Genomic DNA, 26,223 nt, shown 5'->3' with positions numbered 1-26,223 from the left:
CGAAATGCTCAAAATGGTCTAAAAAGTCTCCAAATACTATATTAAGCTATTGTATGCACTTTGATGTTTTTGAGTGAAAAGTTTTTTCGAAATGCTCAAAATGGTCTAAAACGTCTCCAAATACGATATTAAGCTTTTGTATGCACTTTTATGTTTTTGTGTGAAAAGTTTCATCGAAATGCACAAAATGGTCTAAAACGTCTCCAAATACGATATTAAGCTATTGTATGCACTTTGATGTTTTTGTGTGAAAAGTTTTTTCGAAATGCACAAAATGGTCTAAAACGTCTCCAAATGCGATAATAAGCTGTTGTATGCACATTGATGTTTTTGTTTGAAAAGTTTCATCGAAATGCACAAAATGGTCTAAAACGTCTCCAAATACGATATTAAGCTATTGTATGCACTTTGTTGTTTTTGTGTAAAAAGTTTCATCGAAATGCACAAATTGGTCAAAAATGTCTCCAAATGCGATTTGAAGCTATTTTGTGCACTTTTATGTTTTGGGTGAAAAGTTTCATCGAAATGCACAAAATGGTCTAAAACGCCTCCAAATACGATATTAAGCTATTGTATGCACTTTTATGTTTTTGTGTGAAAAGTTTCATCGAAATGCACAAAATGGTCTAAAACGTCTCCAAATACGATATTAAGCTATTGTATGCACTTTGATGTTTTTGTGTGAAAAGTTTTTTCGAAATGCACAAAATGGTCTAAAACGTCTCCAAATGCGATAATAAGCTGTTGTATGCACATTGATGTTTTTGTTTAAAAACTTTCATCGAAATGCACAAAATGGTCTAAAACGTCTCCAAATACGATATTAAGCTATTGTATGCACTTTGATGTTTTTGTGTGAAAAGTTTTTTCGAAATGCACAAAATGGTCTAAAACGTCTCAAATGCGATTTGGAACTCTTTTGTGCACTTTGATGTTTTTGTGTAACCAAGTTTCATCGAAATGCACAAAATGGTCTAAAACGTCTCCAAATGCGATTTGAAGCTATTTTGTGCACTTTAATGTTTTGTGTGAAAAGTTTTTTCGAAATGCACAAAATGGTCTAAAACGTCTCCAAATACTATATTAAGCTATTGTATGCACTTTGATGTTTTTGAGTGAAAAGTTTTTTCGAAATGCTCAAAATGGTCTAAAACGTCTCCAAATGCGATTTTGAGTTCTTTTGTGCACTTTGATGTTTTGTGTCAAAAGTTTTATAGAAATGCTCGAAATGGTCTAAAACGGTTTCAAATGTGATTTTAAGCACTTTGATGTTTTTGTGTAACTAAGTTTCATCGAAATGCACAAAATGGTCTAAAACGTCTGCAAATGCGATTTGAAGATATTTTATGCACTTTGATGGTTTTGTGTGAAAAGTTTCATCGAAATGCACAAAATGGTCTAAAACGTCTCCAAATACGATATTAAGCTATTGTATGCACTTTGATGTTTTGGTGTGAAAAGTTTCATCGAAATGCACAAAATGGTCTAAAACGTCTCCAAATGCGTTTTGAAGCTATATGCACTTTTATGTTTTGTGTGAAAAGTTTCATCGAAATGCACAAAATGGTCTAAAACGTCTCCAAATATGATAGTAAGCTATTGTATGCACTTTGATGTTTTTGTGTGAAAAGTTTTTTCGAAATGCACAAAATGGTCTAAAACGCACTTTGATGTTTTTGTGTGAAAAGTTTTTTCGAAATGCACAAAATGGTCTAAAACGTCTCCAAATGCGATTTGGAACTCTTTTGTGCACTTTGATGTTTTTGTGTAACCAAGTTTCATCGAAATGCACAAAATGGTCTAAAACGTCTCCAAATGCGATTTGAAGCTATTTTGTGCACTTTAATGTTTTGTGTGAAAAGTTTTATCGAAATGCTCAAAATGGTCTAAAACGGTTTCAAATGTGATTTTAAGCACTTTGATATTTTTGTGTAATCAAGTTTTTTCAAAATGCACAAAATGGTCTAAAACGTCTTCAAATACGATATTAAGCTATTGTATGCACTTTGATGTTTTTGTGTGAAAAGTTTTTTCGAAATGCACAAACTGGTCTAAAACGTCTCCAAATGCGATAATAAGCTGTTGTATGCACATTGATGTTTTTGTTTGAAAAGTTTCATCGAAATGCACAAAATTGTCTAAAACGTCTCCAAATACGATATTAAGCTATTGTATGCACTTTGTTGTTTTTGTGTAAAAAGTTTCATCGAAATGCACAAAATGGTCAAAAATGTCTCCAAATGCGATTTGAAGCTATTTTGTGCACTTTTATGTTTTGGGTAAAAAGTTTCATCGAAATGCACAAAATGGTCAAAAACGTCTCCAAATACGATAATAAGCTGTTGTATGCACATTGATGTTTTTGTGTGAAAAGTTTCATCGAAATGCACAAAATGGTCTAAAACGTCTCCAAATACGATATTATGCTATTGTATGCACTTTGATGTTTTTGTGTGAAAAGTTTTTTCGAAATGCACAAAATGGTCTAAAACGTCTCCAAATGCGATAATAAGCTGTTGTATGCACATTGATGTTTTTGTTTGAAAAGTTTCATCGAAATGCACAAAATGGTCTAAAACGTCTCCAAATACGATATTAAGCTATTGTATGCACTTTGTTGTTTTTGTGTAAAAAGTTTCATCGAAATGCACAAATTGGTCAAAAATGTCTCCAAATGCGATTTGAAGCTATTGTGTGCACTTTTATGTTTTGGGTGAAAAGTTTCATCGAGATGCACAAAATGGTCTAAAACGTCTCCAAATGCGATTTTGAGTTCTTTTGTGCACTTTGATGTTTTGTGTCAAAAGTTTTATAGAAATGCTCGAAATGGTCTAAAACGGTTTCAAATGTGATTTTAAGCACTTTGATGTTTTTGTGTAACTAAGTTTCATCGAAATGCACAAAATGGTCTAAAACGTCTCCAAATACGATATTAAGATATTTTATGCACTTTGATGGTTTTGTGTGAAAAGTTTCATCGAAATGCACAAAATGGTCTAAAACGTCTCCAAATCCGTTTTAAAGCTATTCTAAGCACTTTGGTGTTTTTATGTTAACATGTTTTTTCGAAATGCTCAAAATGTTCTAAAACGGTTTCAAATGTGATTTTAAGCACTTTGATGTTTTTGTGTAATCAAGTTTCATCGAAATGCACAAAATGGTCTAAAACGTCTCCAAATGCGATTTGAAGCTATTTTGTGCACTTTGATGTTTTGTGTGAAAAGTTTCATCGAAATGCACAAAATGGTCTAAAACGTCTCCAAATACTATATTAAGCTATTGTATGCACTTTGATGTTTTTGAGTGAAAAGTTTTTTCGAAATGCTCAAAATGGTCTAAAACATCTCCAAATGCGATTTGGAGCTCTTTTGTGCATTTTGATGTTTTGTGTCAAAAGTTTTATAGAAATGCTCGAAATGGTCTAAAACGGTTTCAAATGTGATTTTAAGCACTTTGATGTTTTTGTGTAACTAAGTTTCATAGAAATGCACAAAATGGTCTAAAACGTCTGCAAATGCGATTTGAAGCTATTTTATGCACTTTGATGGTTTTGTGTGAAAAGTTCCATCGAAATGCACAAAATGGTCTAAAACGTCTCCAAATACGATATTAAGCTATTGTATACACTTTGATTTTTTTGTGTGAAAAGTTTTTTCGAAATGCACAAAATGGTCTAAAACGTCTCCAAATGCGATAATAAGCTGTTGTATGCACATTGATGTTTTTGTTTGAAAAGTTTCATCGAAATGCACAAAATGGTCTAAAACGTCTCCAAATACGATATTAAGCTATTGTATGCACTTTGTTGTTTTTGTGTAAAAAGTTTCATCGAAATGCACAAATTTGTCAAAAATGTCTCCAAATGCGATTTGAAGCTATTTTGTGCACTTTTATGTTTTGGGTGAAAAGTTTCATCGAAATGCACAAAATGGTCTAAAACGTCTCCAAATACGATATTAAGATATTTTATGCACTTTGATGGTTTTGTGTGAAAAGTTTCATCGAAATGCACAAAATGGTCTAAAACGTCTCCAAATCCGTTTTAAAGCTATTCTAAGCACTTTGGTGTTTTTATGTTAACATGTTTTTTCGAAATGCTCAAAATGTTCTAAAACGGTTTCAAATGTGATTTTAAGCACTTTGATGTTTTTGTGTAATCAAGTTTCATCGAAATGCACAAAATGGTCTAAAACGTCTCCAAATGCGATTTGAAGCTATTTTGTGCACTTTGATGTTTTGTGTGAAAAGTTTCATCGAAATGCACAAAATGGTCTAAAACGTCTCCAAATACTATATTAAGCTATTGTATGCACTTTGATGTTTTTGAGTGAAAAGTTTTTTCGAAATGCTCAAAATGGTCTAAAACATCTCCAAATGCGATTTGGAGCTCTTTTGTGCATTTTGATGTTTTGTGTCAAAAGTTTTATAGAAATGCTCGAAATGGTCTAAAACGGTTTCAAATGTGATTTTAAGCACTTTGATGTTTTTGTGTAACTAAGTTTCATAGAAATGCACAAAATGGTCTAAAACGTCTGCAAATGCGATTTGAAGCTATTTTATGCACTTTGATGGTTTTGTGTGAAAAGTTCCATCGAAATGCACAAAATGGTCTAAAACGTCTCCAAATACGATATTAAGCTATTGTATACACTTTGATTTTTTTGTGTGAAAAGTTTTTTCGAAATGCACAAAATGGTCTAAAACGTCTCCAAATGCGATAATAAGCTGTTGTATGCACATTGATGTTTTTGTTTGAAAAGTTTCATCGAAATGCACAAAATGGTCTAAAACGTCTCCAAATACGATATTAAGCTATTGTATGCACTTTGTTGTTTTTGTGTAAAAAGTTTCATCGAAATGCACAAATTTGTCAAAAATGTCTCCAAATGCGATTTGAAGCTATTTTGTGCACTTTTATGTTTTGGGTGAAAAGTTTCATCGAAATGCACAAAATGGTCTAAAACGTCTCCAAATACGATATTAAGCTATTGTATGCACTTTGATGTTTTTGTGTGAAAAGTTGTTTCGAAATGCACAAAATGGTCTAAAACGTCTACAAATGCGATTTGAAGCTATTTTGTGCACTTTTATGTTTTGTGTGAAAAGTTTCATCGAAATGCACAAAATGGTTTAAAACGTCTCCAAATACGATATTAAGCTATTGTATGCACTTTGATGTTTTTGTGTGAAAAGTTTATTCGAAATGCACAAAATGGTCTAAAACGTCTCCAAATGCGATAATAAGCTGTTGTATGCACATTGATGTTTTTGTTTGAAAAGTTTCATCGAAATGCACAAAATGGTCTAAAACGTCTCCAAATGCGATAATAAGCTGTTTTATGCACATTGATGTTTTTGTTTGAAAAGTTTTTTCGAAATGCTCAAAATGTTCTAAAACGGTTTCAAACGTGATTTTAAGCACTTTGATGTTTTTGTGTAATCAAGTTTCATCGAAATGCACAAAATGGTCTAAAACGTCTCCAAATGCGATTTGAAGCTATTTTGTGCACTTTGATGTTTTGTGTGAAAAGTTTCATCGAAATGCACAAAATGGTCTAAAACGTCTCCAAATACGATATTAAGCTATTGTACGCACTTTGATGTTTTTGTGTGAAAAGTTTTTTTGAAATGCACAAAATGGTCTAAAACGTCTCCAAATGCGATTTGGAACTCTTTTGTGCACTTTGATGTTTTAGTGTAACCAAGTTTCATCGAAATGCACAAAATGGTCTAAAACGTCTCCAAATGCGATTTGAAGCTATTTTATGCACTTTTATGTTTTGTGTGAAAAGTTTCATCGAAATGCACAAAATGGTCTAAAACGTCTCCAAATATGATATTAAGCTATTGTATGCACTTTGATGTTTTTGTGTGAAAAGTTGTTTCGAAATGCACAAAATGGTCTAAAACGTCTACAAATGCGATTTGAAGCTATTTTGTGCACTTTTATGTTTTGTGTGAAAAGTTTCATCGAAATGCACAAAATGGTTTAAAACGTCTCCAAATACGATATTAAGCTATTGTATGCACTTTGATGTTTTTGTGAGAAAAGTTTTTTCGAAATGCACAAAATGGTCTAAAACGTCTCCAAATGCGATAATAAGCTGTTGTATGCACATTGATGTTTTTGTTTGAAAAGTTTCATCGAAATGTACAAAATGGTCTAAAACGTCTCCAAATGCGATAATAACCTGTTTTATGCACATTGATGTTTTTGTTTGAAAAGTTTTCTCGAAATGCTCAAAATGTTCTAAAACGGTTTCAAATGTGATTTGAAGCACTTTGATGTTTTTGTGTAATCAAGTTTCATCGAAATGCACAAAATGGTCTAAAACGTCTCCAAATACGATATTAAGCTATTGTATGCACTTTGATGTTTTTGTGTGAAAAGTTTTTTTGAAATGCACAAAATGGTCTAAAACGTCTCCAAATGCGATTTGGAACTTTTTTGTGCACTTTGATGTTTTTGTGTAACCAAGTTTCATCGAAATGCACAAAATGGTCTAAAACGTCTCCAAATGCGATTTGAAGCTATTTTATGCACTTTTATGTTTTGTGTGAAAAGTTTCATCGAAATGCACAAAATGGTCTAAAACGTCTCCAAATATGATATTAAGCTATTGTATGCACTTTGATGTTTTTGTGTGAAAAGTTTTTTCGAAATGCACAAAATGGTCTAAAACGTCTCAAATGCGATTTGGAACTCTTTTGTGCACTTTAATGTTTTTGTGCAACCAAGTTTCATCGAAATGCACAAAATGGTCTAAAACGTCTCCAAATGCGATTTGAAGCTATTGTATGCACTTTGATGTTTTTGAGTGAAAAGTTTTTTCGAAATGCTCAAAATGGTCTAAAACGTCTCCATATGCGATTTTGAGTTCTTTTGTGCACTTTGATGTTTTGTGTCAAAAGTTTTATAGAAATGCTCGAAATGGTCTAAAACGGTTTCAAATGTGATTTTAAGCACTTTGATGTTTTTGTGTAACTAAGTTTCATTTAAATGCACAAAATGGTCTAAAACGTCTGCAAATGCGATTTGAAGATATTTAATGCACTTTGATGGTTTTGTGTGAAAAGTTTCATCGAAATGCACAAAATGGTCTAAAACGTCTCCAAATACGATATTAAGCTATTGTATGCACTTTGATGTTTTTGTGTGAAAAGTTTCATCGAAATGCACAAAATGGTCTAAAACGTCTCCAAATGCGATTTGAAGCTATTTTATGCACTTTTATGTTTTGTGTGAAAAGTTTCATCGAAATGCACAAAATGGTCTAAAACGTCTCCAAATATGATAGTAAGCTATTGTATGCACTTTGATGTTTTTGTGTGAAAAGTTTTTTCGAAATGCACAAAATGGTCTAAAACGTCTCAAATGCGATTTGGAACTCTTTTGTGCACTTTGATGTTTTTGTGTAACCAAGTTTCATCGAAATGCACAAAATGGTCTAAAACGTCTCCAAATGCGATTTGAAGCTATTTTGTGCACTTTAATGTTTTGTGTGAAAAGTTTTATCGAAATGCTCAAAATGGTCTAAAACGTCTCCAAATACTATATTAAGCTATTGTATGCACTTTGATGTTTTTGAGTGAAAAGTTTTTTCGAAATGCTCAAAATGGTCTAAAACGTCTCCAAATGCGATTTTGAGTTCTTTTGTGCACTTTGATGTTTTGTGTCAAAAGTTTTATAGAAATGCTCGAAATGGTCTAAAACGGTTTCAAATGTGATTTTAAGCACTTTGATGTTTTTGTGTAACTAAGTTTCATCGAAATGCACAAAATGGTCTAAAACGTCTGCAAATGCGATTTGAAGCTATTTTATGCACTTTGATGGTTTTGTGTGAAAAGTTTTTTCGAAATGCACAAAATGGTCTAAAACGTCTACAAATGCGATTTGAAGCTATTTTGTGCACTTTTATGTTTTGTGTGAAAAGTTTCATCGAAATGCACAAAATGGTTTAAAACGTCTCCTTATACGATATTAGCTATTGTATGCACTTTGATGTTTTTGTGTGAAAAGTTTTTTCGAAATGCACAAAATGGTCTAAAACGTCTCCAAATGCGATAATAAGCTGTTGTATGCACATTGATGTTTTTGTTTGAAAAGTTTCATCGAAATGCACAAAATGGTCTAAAACGTCTCCAAATGCGATAATAAGCTGTTGTATGCACATTGATGTTTTTGTTTGAAAAGTTTTTTCGAAATGCTCAAAATGTTCTAAAACGGTTTCAAATGTGATTTTAAGCACTTTGATGTTTTTGTGTAATCAAGTTTCATCGAAATGCACAAAATGGTCTAAAACGTCTCCAAATGCGATTTGAAGCTATTTTGTGCACTTTGATGTTTTGTGTGAAAAGTTTCATCGAAATGCACAAAATGGTCTAAAACGTCTCCAAATACGATATTAAGCTATTGTATGCACTTTGATGTTTTTGTGTGAAAAGTTTTTTTGAAATGCACAAAATGGTCTAAAACGTCTCCAAATGCGATTTGGAACTCTTTTGTGCACTTTGATGTTTTTGTGTAACCAAGTTTCATCGAAATGCACAAAATGGTCTAAAACGTCTCCAAATGCGATTTGAAGCTATTTTATGCACTTTTATGTTTTGTGTGAAAAGTTTCATCGAAATGCACAAAATGGTCTAAAACGTCTCCAAATATGATATTAAGCTATTGTATGCACTTTGATGTTTTTGTGTGAAAAGTTTCATCGAAATGCACAAAATGGTCTAAAACGTCTCCAAATGCGATTTGAAGCTATTTTGTGCACTTTAATGTTTTGTGTGAAAAGTTTTTTCGAAATGCTCAAAATGGTCTAAAACGTCTCCAAATGCGATTTTGAGTTCTTTTGTGCACTTTGATGTTTTGTGTCAAAAGTTTTATAGAAATGCTCTAAATGGTCTAAAACGGTTTCAAATGTGATTTTAAGCACTTTGATGTTTTTGTGTAACTAAGTTTCATCGAAATGCACAAAATGGTCTAAAACGTCTGCAAATGCGATTTGAAGATATTTTATGCACTTTGATGGTTTTGTGTGAAAAGTTTCATCGAAATGCACAAAATGGTCTAAAACGTCTCCAAATACGATATTAAGCTATTGTATGCACTTTGATGTTTTTGTGTGAAAAGTTTCATCGAAATGCACAAAATGGTCTAAAACGTCTCCAAATGCGATTTGAAGCTATTTTATGCACTTTTATGTTTTGTCTGAAAAGTTTCATCGAAATGCTCAAAATGGTCTAAAACGTCTCCAAATACGATATTAAGCTATTGTATGCACTTTGATGTTTTTGTGTGAAAAGTTTTTTCGAAATGCACAAAATGGTCTAAAACGTCTCCAAATGCGATAATAAGCTGTTGTATGCACATTGATGTTTTTGTTTGAAAAGTTTCATCGAAATGCACAAAATGGTCTAAAACGTCTCCAAATACGATATTAAGCTATTGTATGCACTTTGTTGTTTTTGTGTAAAAAGTTTCATCGAAATGCACAAATTGGTCAAAAATGTATCCAAATGCGATTTGAAGCTATTTTGTGCACTTTTATGTTTTGGGTGAAAAGTTTCATCGAAATGCACAAAATGGTCTAAAACGTCTCCAAATACGATATTAAGCTATTGTATACACTTTTATGTTTTTGTGTGAAAAGTTTCATCGAAATGCACAAAATGGTCTAAAACGTCTCCAAATACGATAATAAGCTGTTGTATGCACATTGATGTTTTTGTTTGAAAAGTTTTTTCGAAATGCTCAAAATGTTCTAAAACGGTTTCAAATGTGATTTTAAGCACTTTGATGTTTTTGTGTAATCAAGTTTCATCGAAATGCACAAAATGGTCTAAAACGTCTCCAAATGCGATTTGAAGCTATTTTGTGCACTTTGATGTTTTGTGTGAAAAGTTTCATCGAAATGCACAAAATGGTCTAAAACGTCTCCAAATACGATATTAAGCTATTGTATGCACTTTGATGTTTTTGTGTGAAAAGTTTTTTTGAAATGCACAAAATGGTCTAAAACGTCTCCAAATGCGACTTGGAACTCTTTTGTGCACTTTGATGTTTTTGTGTAACCAAGTTTCATCGAAATGCACAAAATGGTCTAAAACGTCTCCAAATGCGATTTGAAGCTATTTTATGCACTTTTATGTTTTGTGTGAAAAGTTTCATCGAAATGCACAAAATGGTCTAAAACGTTTCCAAATATGATATTAAGCTATTGTATGCACTTTGATGTTTTTGTGTGAAAAGTTTTTTCGAAATGCACAAAATGGTCTAAAACGTCTCAAATGCGATTTGGAACTCTTTTGTGCACTTTGATGTTTTTGTGTAACCAAGTTTCATCGAAATGCACAAAATGGTCTAAAACGTCTCCAATTGCGATTTGAAGCTATTTTGTGCACTTTAATGTTTTGTGTGAAAAGTTTTATCGAAATGCTCAAAATGGTCTAAAACGTCTCCAAATACTATATTAAGCTATTGTATGCACTTTGATGTTTTTGAGTGAAAAGTTTTTTCGAAATGCTCAAAATGGTCTAAAACGTCTCCATATGCGATTTTGAGTTCTTTTGTGCACTTTGATGTTTTGTGTCAAAAGTTTTATAGAAATGCTCGAAATGGTCTAAAACGGTTTCAAATGTGATTTTAAGCACTTTGATGTTTTTGTGTAACTAAGTTTCATCGAAATGCACAAAATGGTCTAAAACGTCTGCAAATGCGATTTGAAGATATTTTATGCACTTTGATGGTTTTGTGTGAAAAGTTTCATCGAAATGCACAAAATGGTCTAAAACGTCTCCAAATACGAAATTGAGCTATTGTATGCACTTTGATGTTTTGGTGTGAAAAGTTTCATCGAAATGCACAAAATGGTCTAAAACGTCTCCAAATGCGATTTGAAGCTATATGCACTTTTATGTTTTGTGTGAAAAATTTCATCGAAATGCACAAAATGGTCTAAAACGTCTCCAAATATGATAGTAAGCTATTGTATGCACTTTGATGTTTTTGTGTGAAAAGTTTTTTCGAAATGCACAAAATGGTCTAAAACGTCTCCAAATACTATATTAAGCTATTGTATGCACTTTGATGTTTTTGAGTGAAAAGTTTTTTCGAAATGCTCAAAATGGTCTAAAACGTCTCCAAATGCGATTTGGAGCTCTTTTGTGCATTTTGATGTTTTGTGTCAAAAGTTTTATAGAAATGCTCGAAATGGTCTAAAACGGTTTCAAATGTGATTTTAAGCACTTTGATGTTTTTGTGTAACTAAGTTTCATCGAAATGCACAAAATGGTCTAAAACGCGATTTGAAGCTATTTTATGCACTTTGATGGTTTTGTGTGAAAAGTTTCATCGAAATGCACAAAATGGTCAAAAACGTCTCCAAATACGATATTAAGCTATTGTATGCACTTTGATGTTTTTGTGTGAAAAGTTTTTTCGAAATGCACAAAATGGTCTAAAACGTCTCCAAATGCGATTTGGAACTCTGTTGTGCACTTTGATGTTTTTGTGTGAAAAGTTTTTTCGAAATTCACAAAATGGTCTAAAACGTCTCCAAATGCGATTTGGAACTCTTTTTTGCACTTTGGTGTTTTGTGTAATGAAACGCACAAAATGGTCTAAAACGTCTCCAAATACGATAATAAGCTGTTGTATGAACATTGATGTTTTTGTGTGAAAAGTTTCATCGAAATGCACAAAATGGTCTAAAACGTCTCCAAATGCGATTTGAAGCTATTTTGTGCACTTTGATGTTGTGTGTGAAAAGTTTCATCGAAATGCACAAAGTGGTCTAAAACGTCCCCAAATACGATATTAAGATATTGTATGCACTTTGTTGTTTTTGTGTGAAAAGTTTCTTCGAAATGCACAAAATGGTCTAAAACGTCTCCAAATGCGATTTGAAGCTATTTTGTGCACTTTGATGTTTTGTGTGAAAAGTTTCATCGAAATGCACAAAATCGTCTAAAACGTCTCCAAATACGATATTAAGCTATTGTATGCACTTTGATGTTTTTGTGTGAAAAGTTTTTTCGAAATGCACAAAATGGTCTAAAACGTCTCTAAATGCGATTTGGAACTCTTTTGTGCACTTTGATGTTTTTGTGTAACCAATTTTCATCGAAATGCACAAAATGGTCTAAAACGTCTCCAAATGCGATTTGAAGCTATTTTGTGCACTTTAATGTTTTGTGTGAAAAGTTTTATCGAAATGGAAAAAATGGTCTAAAACGTCTCCAAATACGATATTAAGCTATTGTATGCACTTTGATGTTTTTGTGTGAAAAGTTTTTTCGAAATGCACAAAATGGTCTAAAACGTCTCCTAATGCGATTTGGAGCTCTTTTGTGCACTTTGATGTTTTGTGTCAAAAGTTTTATAGAAATGCTCGAAATGGTCTAAAACGGTTTCAAATGTGATTTTAAGCACTTTGATGTTTTTGTGTAACTAAGTTTCATCGAAATGCACAAAATGGTCTAAAACGTCTCCAAATACGATATTAAGATATTGTATGCACTTTGTTGTTTTTGTGTGAAAAGTTTCATCGAAATGCACAAAATGGTCTAAAACGTCTCCAAATGCGATTTGAAGCTATTTTGTGCACTTTGATGTTTTATGTAAAAAGTTTCATCAAAATGCACAAAACGGTCTAAAACGTCTCCAAATACGATATTAAGCTATTGTATGCACTTTGATGTTTTTGTGTGAAAAGTTTTAACGAAATGCACAAAATGGTCTAAAACGTCTCCAAATCCGTTTTAAAGCTATTCTAAGCACTTTGGTGTTTTTATGTTAACATGTTTTTTCGAAATGCTCAAAATGTTCTAAAACGGTTTCAAATGTGATTTTAAGCACTTTGATGTTTTTGTGTAATCAAGTTTCATCGAAATGCACAAAATGGTCTAAAACGTCTCCAAATGCGATTTGAAGCTGTTTTGTGCACTTTGATGTTTTGTGTGAAAAGTTTCATCGAAATGCACAAAATGGTCTAAAACGTCTCCAATTACTATATTAAGCTATTGTATGCACTTTGATGTTTTTGAGTGAAAAGTTTTTTCGAAATGCTCAAAATGGTCTAAAACGTCTCCAAATGCGATTTGGAGCTCTTTTGTGCATTTTGATGTTTTGTGTCAAAAGTTTTATAGAAATGCTCGAAATGGTCTAAAACGGTTTCAAATGTGATTTTAAGCACTTTGATGTTTTTGTGTAACTAAGTTTCATCGAAATGCACAAAATGGTCTAAAACGTCTCCAAATACGATATTAAGATATTGTATGCACTTTGTTGTTTTTGTGTGAAAAGTTTCATCGAAATGCAAAAAATGGTCTAAAACGTCTCCAAATACGATATTAAGCTATTGTATGCACTTTGATGTTTTTGTGTGAAAAGTTTTTTCGAAATGCACAAAATGGTCTAAAACGTCTCCAAATGCGATTTGAAGCTGTTTTGTGCACTTTGATGTTTTGTGTGAAAAGTTTCATCGAAATGCACAAAATGGTCTAAAACGTCTCCAAATACTATATTAAGCTATTGTATGCACTTTGATGTTTTTGAGTGAAAAGTTTTTTCGAAATGCTCAAAATGGTCTAAAACGTCTCCAAATGCGATTTGGAGCTCTTTTGTGCATTTTGATGTTTTGTGTCAAAAGTTTTATAGAAATGCTCGAAATGGTCTAAAACGGTTTCAAATGTGATTTTAAGCACTTTGATGTTTTTGTGTAACTAAGTTTCATCGAAATGCACAAAATGGTCTAAAACGTCTCCAAATACGATATTAAGATATTGTATGCACTTTGTTGTTTTTGTGTGAAAAGTTTCATCGAAATGCAAAAAATGGTCTAAAACGTCTCCAAATACGATATTAAGCTATTGTATGCACTTTGATGTTTTTGTGTGAAAAGTTTTTTCGAAATGCACAAAATGGTCTAAAACGGTTTCAAATGTGATTTTAAGCACTTTGATGTTTTTTGTAACTAAGTTTCATCGAAATGCACAAAATGGTCTAAAACGTCTGCAAATGCGATTTGAAGCTATTTTATGCACTTTGATGGTTTTGTGTGAAAAGTTTCATCGAAATGCACAAAATCGTCTAAAACGTCTCCAAATACGATATTAAGCTATTGTATGCACTTTGATTTTTTTGTGTGCAAAGTTTTTTCGAAATGCACAAAATGGTCTAAAACGTCTCCAAATGCGATAATAAGCTGTTGTATGCACATTGATGTTTTTGTTTGAAAAGTTTCATCGAAATGCACAAAATGGTCTAAAACGTCTCCAAATACGATATTAAGCTATTGTATGCACTTTGTTGTTTTTGTGTAAAAAGTTTCATCGAAATGCACAAATTTGTCAAAAATGTCTCCAAATGCGATTTGAAGCAATTTTGTGCACTTTTATGTTTTGGGTGAAAAGTTTCATCGAAATGCACAAAATGGTCTAAAACGTCTCCAAATACGATATTAAGCTATTGTATGCACTTTGATGTTTTTGTGTGAAAAGTTTTTTCGAAATGCACAAAATGGTCTAAAACGTCTACAAATGCGATTTGAAGCTATTTTGTGCACTTTTATGTTTTGTGTGAAAAGTTTCATCGAAATGCACAAAATGGTTTAAAACGTCTCCAAATACGATATTAAGCTATTGTATGCACTTTGATGTTTTTGTGTGAAATGTTTTTTCGAAATGCACAAAATGGTCTAAAACGTCTCCAAATGCGATAATAAGCTGTTGTATGCACATTGATGTTTTTGTTTGAAAAGTTTTTTCGAAATGCTCAAAATGTTCTAAAACGGTTTCAAATGTGATTTTAAGCACTTTGATGTTTTTGTGTAATCAAGTTTCATCGAAATGCACAAAATGGTCTAAAACGTCTCCAAATGCGATTTGAAGCTATTTTGTGCACTTTGATGTTTTGTGTGAAAAGTTTCATCGAAATGCACAAAATGGTCTAAAACGTCTCCAAATACGATATTAAGCTATTGTATGCACTTTGATGTTTTTGTGTGAAAAGTTTTTTTGAAATGCACAAAATGGTCTAAAACGTCTCCAAATGCGATTTGGAACTCTTTTGTGCACTTTGATGTTTTTGTGTAACCAAGTTTCATCGAAATGCACAAAATGGTCTAAAACGTCTACAAATGCGATTTGAAGCTATTTTGTGCACTTTTATGTTTTGTGTGAAAAGTTTCATCGAAATGCACAAAATGGTTTAAAACGTCTCCAAATACGATATTAAGCTATTGTATGCACTTTGATGTTTTTGTGTGAAAAGTTTATTCGAAATGCACAAAATGGTCTAAAACGTCTCCAAATGCGATAATAAGCTGTTGTATGCACATTGATGTTTTTGTTTGAAAAGTTTCATCGAAATGCACAAAATGGTCTAAAACGTCTCCAAATGCGATAATAAGCTGTTTTATGCACATTGATGTTTTTGTTTGAAAAGTTTTTTCGAAATGCTCAAAATGTTCTAAAACGGTTTCAAACGTGATTTTAAGCACTTTGATGTTTTTGTGTAATCAAGTTTCATCGAAATGCACAAAATGGTCTAAAACGTCTCCAAATGCGATTTGAAGCTATTTTGTGCACTTTGATGTTTTGTGTGAAAAGTTTCATCGAAATGCACAAAATGGTCTAAAACGTCTCCAAATACGATATTAAGCTATTGTACGCACTTTGATGTTTTTGTGTGAAAAGTTTTTTTGAAATGCACAAAATGGTCTAAAACGTCTCCAAATGCGATTTGGAACTCTTTTGTGCACTTTGATGTTTTAGTGTAACCAAGTTTCATCGAAATGCACAAAATGGTCTAAAACGTCTCCAAATGCGATTTGAAGCTATTTTATGCACTTTTATGTTTTGTGTGAAAAGTTTCATCGAAATGCACAAAATGGTCTAAAACGTCTCCAAATATGATATTAAGCTATTGTATGCACTTTGATGTTTTTGTGTGAAAAGTTGTTTCGAAATGCACAAAATGGTCTAAAACGTCTACAAATGCGATTTGAAGCTATTTTGTGCACTTTTATGTTTTGTGTGAAAAGTTTCATCGAAATGCACAAAATGGTTTAAAACGTCTCCAAATACGATATTAAGCTATTGTATGCACTTTGATGTTTTTGTGAGAAAAGTTTTTTCGAAATGCACAAAATGGTCTAAAACGTCTCCAAATGCGATAATAAGCTGTTGTATGCACATTGATGTTTTTGTTTGAAAAGTTTCATCGAAATGTACAAAATGGTCTAAAACGTCTCCAAATGCGATAATAACCTGTTTTATGCACATTGATGTTTTTGTTTGAAAAGTTTTCTCGAAATGCTCAAAATGTTCTAAAACGGTTTCAAATGTGATTTGAAGCACTTTGATGTTTTTGTGTAATCAAGTTTCATCGAAATGCACAAAATGGTCTAAAACGTCTCCAAATACGATATTAAGCTATTGTATGCACTTTGATGTTTTTGTGTGAAAAGTTTTTTTGAAATGCACAAAATGGTCTAAAACGTCTCCAAATGCGATTTGGAACTTTTTTGTGCACTTTGATGTTTTTGTGTAACCAAGTTTCATCGAAATGCACAAAATGGTCTAAAACGTCTCCAAATGCGATTTGAAGCTATTTTATGCACTTTTATGTTTTGTGTGAAAAGTTTCATCGAAATGCACAAAATGGTCTAAAACGTCTCCAAATATGATATTAAGCTATTGTATGCACTTTGATGTTTTTGTGTGAAAAGTTTTTTCGAAATGCACAAAATGGTCTAAAACGTCTCAAATGCGATTTGGAACTCTTTTGTGCACTTTAATGTTTTTGTGCAACCAAGTTTCATCGAAATGCACAAAATGGTCTAAAACGTCTCCAAATGCGATTTGAAGCTATTGTATGCACTTTGATGTTTTTGAGTGAAAAGTTTTTTCGAAATGCTCAAAATGGTCTAAAACGTCTCCATATGCGATTTTGAGTTCTTTTGTGCACTTTGATGTTTTGTGTCAAAAGTTTTATAGAAATGCTCGAAATGGTCTAAAACGGTTTCAAATGTGATTTTAAGCACTTTGATGTTTTTGTGTAACTAAGTTTCATTTAAATGCACAAAATGGTCTAAAACGTCTGCAAATGCGATTTGAAGATATTTAATGCACTTTGATGGTTTTGTGTGAAAAGTTTCATCGAAATGCACAAAATGGTCTAAAACGTCTCCAAATACGATATTAAGCTATTGTATGCACTTTGATGTTTTTGTGTGAAAAGTTTCATCGAAATGCACAAAATGGTCTAAAACGTCTCCAAATGCGATTTGAAGCTATTTTATGCACTTTTATGTTTTGTGTGAAAAGTTTCATCGAAATGCACAAAATGGTCTAAAACGTCTCCAAATATGATAGTAAGCTATTGTATGCACTTTGATGTTTTTGTGTGAAAAGTTTTTTCGAAATGCACAAAATGGTCTAAAACGTCTCAAATGCGATTTGGAACTCTTTTGTGCACTTTGATGTTTTTGTGTAACCAAGTTTCATCGAAATGCACAAAATGGTCTAAAACGTCTCCAAATGCGATTTGAAGCTATTTTATGCACTTTTATGTTTTGTGTGAAAAGTTTCATCGAAATGCACAAAATGGTCTAAAACGTCTCCAAATATGATATTAAGCTATTGTATGCACTTTGATGTTTTTGTGTGAAAAGTTGTTTCGAAATGCACAAAATGGTCTAAAACGTCTACAAATGCGATTTGAAGCTATTTTGTGCACTTTTATGTTTTGTGTGAAAAGTTTCATCGAAATGCACAAAATGGTTTAAAACGTCTCCAAATACGATATTAAGCTATTGTATGCACTTTGATGTTTTTGTGTGAAAAGTTTATTCGAAATGCACAAAATGGTCTAAAACGTCTCCAAATGCGATAATAAGCTGTTGTATGCACATTGATGTTTTTGTTTGAAAAGTTTCATCGAAATGCACAAAATGGTCTAAAACGTCTCCAAATGCGATAATAAGCTGTTTTATGCACATTGATGTTTTTGTTTGAAAAGTTTTTTCGAAATGCTCAAAATGTTCTAAAACGGTTTCAAACGTGATTTTAAGCACTTTGATGTTTTTGTGTAATCAAGTTTCATCGAAATGCACAAAATGGTCTAAAACGTCTCCAAATGCGATTTGAAGCTATTTTGTGCACTTTGATGTTTTGTGTGAAAAGTTTCATCGAAATGCACAAAATGGTCTAAAACGTCTCCAAATACGATATTAAGCTATTGTACGCACTTTGATGTTTTTGTGTGAAAAGTTTTTTTGAAATGCACAAAATGGTCTAAAACGTCTCCAAATGCGATTTGGAACTCTTTTGTGCACTTTGATGTTTTAGTGTAACCAAGTTTCATCGAAATGCACAAAATGGTCTAAAACGTCTCCAAATGCGATTTGAAGCTATTTTATGCACTTTTATGTTTTGTGTGAAAAGTTTCATCGAAATGCACAAAATGGTCTAAAACGTCTCCAAATATGATATTAAGCTATTGTATGCACTTTGATGTTTTTGTGTGAAAAGTTGTTTCGAAATGCACAAAATGGTCTAAAACGTCTACAAATGCGATTTGAAGCTATTTTGTGCACTTTTATGTTTTGTGTGAAAAGTTTCATCGAAATGCACAAAATGGTTTAAAACGTCTCCAAATACGATATTAAGCTATTGTATGCACTTTGATGTTTTTGTGAGAAAAGTTTTTTCGAAATGCACAAAATGGTCTAAAACGTCTCCAAATGCGATAATAAGCTGTTGTATGCACATTGATGTTTTTGTTTGAAAAGTTTCATCGAAATGTACAAAATGGTCTAAAACGTCTCCAAATGCGATAATAACCTGTTTTATGCACATTGATGTTTTTGTTTGAAAAGTTTTCTCGAAATGCTCAAAATGTTCTAAAACGGTTTCAAATGTGATTTGAAGCACTTTGATGTTTTTGTGTAATCAAGTTTCATCGAAATGCACAAAATGGTCTAAAACGTCTCCAAATACGATATTAAGCTATTGTATGCACTTTGATGTTTTTGTGTGAAAAGTTTTTTTGAAATGCACAAAATGGTCTAAAACGTCTCCAAATGCGATTTGGAACTTTTTTGTGCACTTTGATGTTTTTGTGTAACCAAGTTTCATCGAAATGCACAAAATGGTCTAAAACGTCTCCAAATGCGATTTGAAGCTATTTTATGCACTTTTATGTTTTGTGTGAAAAGTTTCATCGAAATGCACAAAATGGTCTAAAACGTCTCCAAATATGATATTAAGCTATTGTATGCACTTTGATGTTTTTGTGTGAAAAGTTTTTTCGAAATGCACAAAATGGTCTAAAACGTCTCAAATGCGATTTGGAACTCTTTTGTGCACTTTAATGTTTTTGTGCAACCAAGTTTCATCGAAATGCACAAAATGGTCTAAAACGTCTCCAAATGCGATTTGAAGCTATTGTATGCACTTTGATGTTTTTGAGTGAAAAGTTTTTTCGAAATGCTCAAAATGGTCTAAAACGTCTCCATATGCGATTTTGAGTTCTTTTGTGCACTTTGATGTTTTGTGTCAAAAGTTTTATAGAAATGCTCGAAATGGTCTAAAACGGTTTCAAATGTGATTTTAAGCACTTTGATGTTTTTGTGTAACTAAGTTTCATTTAAATGCACAAAATGGTCTAAAACGTCTGCAAATGCGATTTGAAGATATTTAATGCACTTTGATGGTTTTGTGTGAAAAGTTTCATCGAAATGCACAAAATGGTCTAAAACGTCTCCAAATACGATATTAAGCTATTGTATGCACTTTGATGTTTTTGTGTGAAAAGTTTCATCGAAATGCACAAAATGGTCTAAAACGTCTCCAAATGCGATTTGAAGCTATTTTATGCACTTTTATGTTTTGTGTGAAAAGTTTCATCGAAATGCACAAAATGGTCTAAAACGTCTCCAAATATGATAGTAAGCTATTGTATGCACTTTGATGTTTTTGTGTGAAAAGTTTTTTCGAAATGCACAAAATGGTCTAAAACGTCTCAAATGCGATTTGGAACTCTTTTGTGCACTTTGATGTTTTTGTGTAACCAAGTTTCATCGAAATGCACAAAATGGTCTAAAACGTCTCCAAATGCGATTTGAAGCTATTTTGTGCACTTTAATGTTTTGTGTGAAAAGTTTTATCGAAATGCTCAAAATGGTCTAAAACGTCTCCAAATACTATATTAAGCTATTGTATGCACTTTGATGTTTTTGAGTGAAAAGTTTTTTCGAAATGCTCAAAATGGTCTAAAACGTCTCCAAATGCGATTTTGAGTTCTTTTGTGCACTTTGATGTTTTGTGTCAAAAGTTTTATAGAAATGCTCGAAATGGTCTAAAACGGTTTCAAATGTGATTTTAAGCACTTTGATGTTTTTGTGTAACTAAGTTTCATCGAAATGCACAAAATGGTCTAAAACGTCTGCAAATGCGATTTGAAGCTATTTTATGCACTTTGATGGTTTTGTGTGAAAAGTTTTTTCGAAATGCACAAAATGGTCTAAAACGTCTACAAATGCGATTTGAAGCTATTTTGTGCACTTTTATGTTTTGTGTGAAAAGTTTCATCGAAATGCACAAAATGGTTTAAAACGTCTCCTTATACGATATTAGCTATTGTATGCACTTTGATGTTTTTGTGTGAAAAGTTTTTTCGAAATGCACAAAATGGTCTAAAACGTCTCCAAATGCGATAATAAGCTGTTGTATGCACATTGATGTTTTTGTTTGAAAAGTTTCATCGAAATGCACAAAATGGTCTAAAACGTCTCCAAATGCGATAATAAGCTGTTGTATGCACATTGATGTTTTTGTTTGAAAAGTTTTTTCGAAATGCTCAAAATGTTCTAAAACGGTTTCAAATGTGATTTTAAGCACTTTGATGTTTTTGTGTAATCAAGTTTCATCGAAATGCACAAAATGGTCTAAAACGTCTCCAAATGCGATTTGAAGCTATTTTGTGCACTTTGATGTTTTGTGTGAAAAGTTTCATCGAAATGCACAAAATGGTCTAAAACGTCTCCAAATACGATATTAAGCTATTGTATGCACTTTGATGTTTTTGTGTGAAAAGTTTTTTTGAAATGCACAAAATGGTCTAAAACGTCTCCAAATGCGATTTGGAACTCTTTTGTGCACTTTGATGTTTTTGTGTAACCAAGTTTCATCGAAATGCACAAAATGGTCTAAAACGTCTCCAAATGCGATTTGAAGCTATTTTATGCACTTTTATGTTTTGTGTGAAAAGTTTCATCGAAATGCACAAAATGGTCTAAAACGTCTCCAAATATGATATTAAGCTATTGTATGCACTTTGATGTTTTTGTGTGAAAAGTTTCATCGAAATGCACAAAATGGTCTAAAACGTCTCCAAATGCGATTTGAAGCTATTTTGTGCACTTTAATGTTTTGTGTGAAAAGTTTTTTCGAAATGCTCAAAATGGTCTAAAACGTCTCCAAATGCGATTTTGAGTTCTTTTGTGCACTTTGATGTTTTGTGTCAAAAGTTTTATAGAAATGCTCGAAATGGTCTAAAACGGTTTCAAATGTGATTTTAAGCACTTTGATGTTTTTGTGTAACTAAGTTTCATCGAAATGCACAAAATGGTCTAAAACGTCTGCAAATGCGATTTGAAGATATTTTATGCACTTTGATGGTTTTGTGTGAAAAGTTTCATCGAAATGCACAAAATGGTCTAAAACGTCTCCAAATACGATATTAAGCTATTGTATGCACTTTGATGTTTTTGTGTGAAAAGTTTCATCGAAATGCACAAAATGGTCTAAAACGTCTCCAAATGCGATTTGAAGCTATTTTATGCACTTTTATGTTTTGTCTGAAAAGTTTCATCGAAATGCTCAAAATGGTCTAAAACGTCTCCAAATATGATAGTAAGCTATTGTATGCACTTTGGTGTTTTTGTGTGAAAAGTTTTTTCGAAATGCACAAAATGGTCTAAAACGCACTTTGATGTTTTTGTGTGAAAAGTTTTTTCGAAATGCACAAAATGGTCTAAAACGTCTCCAAATGCGATTTGGAACTCTTTTGTGCACTTTGATGTTTTTGTGTAACCAAGTTTCATCGAAATGCACAAAATGGTCTAAAACGTCTCCAAATGCGATTTGAAGCTATTTTGTGCACTTTAATGTTTTGTGTGAAAAGTTTTATCGAAATGCTCAAAATGGTCTAAAACGGTTTCAAATGTGATTTTAAGCACTTTGATATTTTTGTGTAATCAAGTTTTTTCGAAATGCACAAAATGGTCTAAAACGTCTCCAAATGCGATTTGAAGCTATTTTGTGCACTTTGTTGTTTTGTGTGAAAAGTTTCATTGAAATGCACAAAATGGTCTAAAACGTCTCCAAATACGATATTAAGCTATTGTATGCACTTTGTTGTTTTTGTGTAAAAAGTTTCATCGAAATGCACAAATTGGTCAAAAATGTATCCAAATGCGATTTGAAGCTATTTTGTGCACTTTTATGTTTTGGGTGAAAAGTTTCATCGAAATGCACAAAATGGTCTAAAACGTCTCCAAATACGATATTAAGCTATTGTATACACTTTTATGTTTTTGTGTGAAAAGTTTCATCGAAATGCACAAAATGGTCTAAAACGTCTCCAAATACGATAATAAGCTGTTGTATGCACATTGATGTTTTTGTTTGAAAAGTTTTTTCGAAATGCTCAAAATGTTCTAAAACGGTTTCAAATGTGATTTTAAGCACTTTGATGTTTTTGTGTAATCAAGTTTCATCGAAATGCACAAAATGGTCTAAAACGTCTCCAAATGCGATTTGAAGCTATTTTGTGCACTTTGATGTTTTGTGTGAAAAGTTTCATCGAAATGCACAAAATGGTCTAAAACGTCTCCAAATACGATATTAAGCTATTGTATGCACTTTGATGTTTTTGTGTGAAAAGTTTTTTTGAAATGCACAAAATGGTCTAAAACGTCTCCAAATGCGACTTGGAACTCTTTTGTGCACTTTGATGTTTTTGTGTAACCAAGTTTCATCGAAATGCACAAAATGGTCTAAAACGTCTCCAAATGCGATTTGAAGCTATTTTATGCACTTTTATGTTTTGTGTGAAAAGTTTCATCGAAATGCACAAAATGGTCTAAAACGTTTCCAAATATGATATTAAGCTATTGTATGCACTTTGATGTTTTTGTGTGAAAAGTTTTTTCGAAATGCACAAAATGGTCTAAAACGTCTCAAATGCGATTTGGAACTCTTTTGTGCACTTTGATGTTTTTGTGTAACCAAGTTTCATCGAAATGCACAAAATGGTCTAAAACGTCTCCAATTGCGATTTGAAGCTATTTTGTGCACTTTAATGTTTTGTGTGAAAAGTTTTATCGAAATGCTCAAAATGGTCTAAAACGTCTCCAAATACTATATTAAGCTATTGTATGCACTTTGATGTTTTTGAGTGAAAAGTTTTTTCGAAATGCTCAAAATGGTCTAAAACGTCTCCATATGCGATTTTGAGTTCTTTTGTGCACTTTGATGTTTTGTGTCAAAAGTTTTATAGAAATGCTCGAAATGGTCTAAAACGGTTTCAAATGTGATTTTAAGCACTTTGATGTTTTTGTGTAACTAAGTTTCATCGAAATGCACAAAATGGTCTAAAACGTCTGCAAATGCGATTTGAAGATATTTTATGCACTTTGATGGTTTTGTGTGAAAAGTTTCATCGAAATGCACAAAATGGTCTAAAACGTCTCCAAATACGAAATTGAGCTATTGTATGCACTTTGATGTTTTGGTGTGAAAAGTTTCATCGAAATGCACAAAATGGTCTAAAACGTCTCCAAATGCGATTTGAAGCTATATGCACTTTTATGTTTTGTGTGAAAAGTTTCATCGAAATGCACAAAATGGTCTAAAACGTCTCCAAATATGATAGTAAGCTATTGTATGCACTTTGATGTTTTTGTGTGAAAAGTTTTTTCGAAATGCACAAAATGGTCTAAAACGTCTCCAAATACTATATTAAGCTATTGTATGCACTTTGATGTTTTTGAGTGAAAAGTTTTTTCGAAATGCTCAAAATGGTCTAAAACGTCTCCAAATGCGATTTGGAGCTCTTTTGTGCATTTTGATGTTTTGTGTCAAAAGTTTTATAGAAATGCTCGAAATGGTCTAAAACGGTTTCAAATGTGATTTTAAGCACTTTGATGTTTTTGTGTAACTAAGTTTCATCGAAATGCACAAAATGGTCTAAAACGCGATTTGAAGCTATTTTATGCACTTTGATGGTTTTGTGTGAAAAGTTTCATCGAAATGCACAAAATGGTCAAAAAAGTCTCCAAATACGATATTAAGCTATTGTATGCACTTTGATGTTTTTGTGTGAAAAGTTTTTTCGAAATGCACAAAATGGTCTAAAACGTCTCCAAATGCGATTTGGAACTCTGTTGTGCACTTTGATGTTTTTGTGTGAAAAGTTTTTTCGAAATTCACAAAATGGTCTAAAACGTCTCCAAATGCGATTTGGAACTCTTTTTTGCACTTTGGTGTTTTGTGTAATGAAACGCACAAAATGGTCTAAAACGTCTCCAAATACGATAATAAGCTGTTGTATGAACATTGATGTTTTTGTGTGAAAAGTTTCATCGAAATGCACAAAATGGTCTAAAACGTCTCCAAATGCGATTTGAAGCTATTTTGTGCACTTTGATGTTGTGTGTGAAAAGTTTCATCGAAATGCACAAAGTGGTCTAAAACGTCCCCAAATACGATATTAAGATATTGTATGCACTTTGTTGTTTTTGTGTGAAAAGTTTCTTCGAAATGCACAAAATGGTCTAAAACGTCTCCAAATGCGATTTGAAGCTATTTTGTGCACTTTGATGTTTTGTGTGAAAAGTTTCATCGAAATGCACAAAATCGTCTAAAACGTCTCCAAATACGATATTAAGCTATTGTATGCACTTTGATGTTTTTGTGTGAAAAGTTTTTTCGAAATGCACAAAATGGTCTAAAACGTCTCTAAATGCGATTTGGAACTCTTTTGTGCACTTTGATGTTTTTGTGTAACCAATTTTCATCGAAATGCACAAAATGGTCTAAAACGTCTCCAAATGCGATTTGAAGCTATTTTGTGCACTTTAATGTTTTGTGTGAAAAGTTTTATCGAAATGGAAAAAATGGTCTAAAACGTCTCCAAATACGATATTAAGCTATTGTATGCACTTTGATGTTTTTGTGTGAAAAGTTTTTTCGAAATGCACAAAATGGTCTAAAACGTCTCCTAATGCGATTTGGAGCTCTTTTGTGCACTTTGATGTTTTGTGTCAAAAGTTTTATAGAAATGCTCGAAATGGTCTAAAACGGTTTCAAATGTGATTTTAAGCACTTTGATGTTTTTGTGTAACTAAGTTTCATCGAAATGCACAAAATGGTCTAAAACGTCTCCAAATACGATATTAAGATATTGTATGCACTTTGTTGTTTTTGTGTGAAAAGTTTCATCGAAATGCACAAAATGGTCTAAAACGTCTCCAAATGCGATTTGAAGCTATTTTGTGCACTTTGATGTTTTATGTAAAAAGTTTCATCAAAATGCACAAAACGGTCTAAAACGTCTCCAAATACGATATTAAGCTATTGTATGCACTTTGATGTTTTTGTGTGAAAAGTTTTAACGAAATGCACAAAATGGTCTAAAACGTCTCCAAATCCGTTTTAAAGCTATTCTAAGCACTTTGGTGTTTTTATGTTAACATGTTTTTTCGAAATGCTCAAAATGTTCTAAAACGGTTTCAAATGTGATTTTAAGCACTTTGATGTTTTTGTGTAATCAAGTTTCATCGAAATGCACAAAATGGTCTAAAACGTCTCCAAATGCGATTTGAAGCTGTTTTGTGCACTTTGATGTTTTGTGTGAAAAGTTTCATCGAAATGCACAAAATGGTCTAAAACGTCTCCAATTACTATATTAAGCTATTGTATGCACTTTGATGTTTTTGAGTGAAAAGTTTTTTCGAAATGCTCAAAATGGTCTAAAACGTCTCCAAATGCGATTTCGAGCTCTTTTGTGCATTTTGATGTTTTGTGTCAAAAGTTTTATAGAAATGCTCGAAATGGTCTAAAACGGTTTCAAATGTGATTTTAAGCACTTTGATGTTTTTGTGTAACTAAGTTTCATCGAAATGCACAAAATGGTCTAAAACGTCTCCAAATACG

The sequence above is a fragment of the Antedon bifida genome, chromosome 11 (assembly GCF_963402885.1).
Source record: "Antedon bifida chromosome 11, ecAntBifi1.1, whole genome shotgun sequence".
Lineage (NCBI taxonomy): Eukaryota > Metazoa > Echinodermata > Crinoidea > Comatulida > Antedonidae > Antedon > Antedon bifida.
The sequence above is the reverse complement of the archived record's forward strand: the minus strand, read 5'-3'. Positions refer to the sequence as shown.